We start from the raw sequence: 2,898 nt of genomic DNA on the forward strand, positions 1-2,898 counted from the left end.
TTGAAACGAGTGTACGAGTGTTTATTTTTTGCAACCTTCCACCACGACGTCCACTGGAGTTGCATTGATTTGGAAAAAGCATAAATATTCGTTGCTTAATCACTCACCAAATCATTGCTACACTTCTGAAGGGAAGAAGATGATTCGAAAGAATTCTAAAAATATTACGCTCATTAAAATCTCTTGTAAACACGAGGAAATTACTCGTTGTAAAAATATACAACGAATTCATAAAAGCAAAAAAGCCAGAGGTCTCGTCCACCCGGATGAGATCGAGTTCATACCCTTTAGCAGGGCTCTCGAAAGGGCCAACGGAAGGACGCGCTCACCTCGATCCTAATTGCCATTCCATTCCGAGTTCCTCGCGCCGCTTAGTTTCCCTTTTCCAAAAACCTTTGGCCACGTACCGTCCGACAGAAGACAGTGGAAAGAGCCCTCAGGGAAAACCTAACGGACTTTGTCAGTCGAGCGGAGCTGCAGAGAGGAGAAATAAAGGCGTGCTTGTTCGAGCCCCACACGAGTACGCATATGAATCTGTTACAATGCTTTATACCCAACCCACTCTGCGGGATTTACCAGCAAAAGCTCCGAGCTTAAAGCCCGACCAGACAAGGTGTGCCAAAAGTGGTGAAGCCGGCGAGAGCCAAAACAACAAACTCCTGGGGTCCCTTGAATCGTCCGAAAAGATTGTAAATCCTCGACTCCTCGTATGCTTTTGAGACATGCTGTGATAGTGCATATGAATTCAAATGAGATTTCAGCCTCCGACGACCCCGCTTCGAGTGCGCCATTTAGCCCAGATTCGCGCTCGTCTTTCCGAGAGTTTCCATCCCCTGCCACGTCATCCAAAATGGCTCGCACAAACTCTCTCATATTTTTCGAGCACTTGCCTCGGAAATCGGGCACCCTGCAAAAGAGTCGTCCATCATCAAATGATCGTGATTCGATGAATCTTTATTAGAAAAAAAATTCCTCTGGTCATGAGAAAAAAATGGACCCTCGAGCACGCTCAGCAGTCCCCTTACTTCGAACAACGTTTCAAGTTCGCGACAGAAAATTGAGCGTTTAAGGGCTCAGTGATAAAGGATCGAAAAAGTATCACCGATCTCCATTCGAGTTGAAGGGGGAGCAAAATTTAGCTGTTTTTTATACACGAAACACACGTGATATCTCGTCACACCCCCTCGTTCTAGCACACGAGACACGAATGCACACAAACACGAATAGAAGACACGTGGCGCTACGCAACACAGGGAAAACTCCCTAACGAAACGTATGGTACGTAGCAGAATGGAGAACGATGAAGAGATTCGGGAGGATGAGGATAAAGGGTTGGAAGAGAAGCTCGACGATGAAAGGGGTCGAAGAAGAGAGAAGGACGATCAGAAACGCCGCGGCGAGACGGGGCGGGATGGAGATCGTTACGTGCACCGGTCACTGGCAGCCCATGGATATCGGAGAATCGCTGGAACACCGACGACCATCCATACTCACCCCCATACACCAAAATCACCCTTTGTGTCCAGCACCAGAACGAACCCTTTCGATGGGAAATTACTTTTTGTCCAACCGAATGGTGGGACCGAATTTCACGGGGGGTGGGGGACTCCTTTCGTGTATTACACAGTCCCAAATCGTTTTGTGGCAGCTTCTTCAACCCTGGGAGCCAGCGACACTCTGTTCGAAATTATCCAACTTTCGTTGGAGTGCAATCTTTGCATTGGGGCCACGCCTCTTTCTGCTAAGCAGCTCGATATTTTGTGACTTTATTAAATTGTTGATGGGGAAAAACTTTTCTTGGAATCTTCAAGTGAGTTGACTGCTTTTTCTACGGCTATTCAGAATCGAACGAAATCATGTCATTGATAAACATTTCATTTCGATTCGAAGGAAGAAAAAACAGTCGAATTTTTCCACTTATAAAAACCGACCCTTTTTGGCTCTGGAAAGTTAAACTTTGAAGCTTACGAAGATGCTTTAGTCGCACGATTGTGAGTAAGATTGTACACGGTGAAGAAAAAGCATTCCAACAACGAATCTCCGTTGAACGTAGAACCCGAAATAAGCGAGACTTGACGAAGTAGGCCCTCGGGGGACATCGCAGTACCTTGGAGCCTTTGATTACCCAGATCCTCATCTACATGCTAAATATTCGGTCTGCTAAGGGGGCGGCAGCTAAGAATTGCCCGAGCAACCTTAAATAACGTGCGAAAACGACGGCACGGTAATTCGAAATGAATAAATAATAAATATTCATTTACTCAATTAATATTTTCAATGAACTTCAATAAGTCTTCGCTGACAAATGAATTTTAATGATGGATCATCCGTTTTTCGTCCCTTGAAAATGGGTAACTTAATAAATCATTTATCACTGAAAAAAATACGTAAAAATGACCGTCCGACTCTAGATATCGCAGGAGCCGTGTTTCAACTCGACTTTTGAAACTTAAAAATCGTATTTAGCATAAATTCATCTTCGTTGAAAAATATCATGCTGTCAGTTATTTTTTTTAATATTTTTTGCTCCCTTCATTAAAAAAAAGCATTGAAAATTTCCGCGGTTCCTGCACTCGACTTTTTCGTAGAAAAGGTGATATTCCTGCCCTCGCGCCTACAACATTTTATTCTATTTCGACAATTTTTCAAGTCCCTAAAACGTCAGAACCAAGCGCTCGCTTTTACGATTTTTCACCTTTTCTCGGAATTTTTCGTCACCTGTAATCAACACGATGACTCTGTGACAATTTGACATCCCGTGCTCTACCTCAATTTTTTTACAATATTTTACTGTTTCTCGGAACGCCGTTCTCGCTACTTGACAGCTTGCCAAACCAAGAAGTATCACTCACACGCGAAAAATGAACAACATTAAAAAACTGTTTGCTTTACAAAATA

Source organism: Venturia canescens, chromosome 7, assembly GCF_019457755.1.
Source record: "Venturia canescens isolate UGA chromosome 7, ASM1945775v1, whole genome shotgun sequence".
Taxonomy (NCBI): domain Eukaryota; kingdom Metazoa; phylum Arthropoda; class Insecta; order Hymenoptera; family Ichneumonidae; genus Venturia; species Venturia canescens.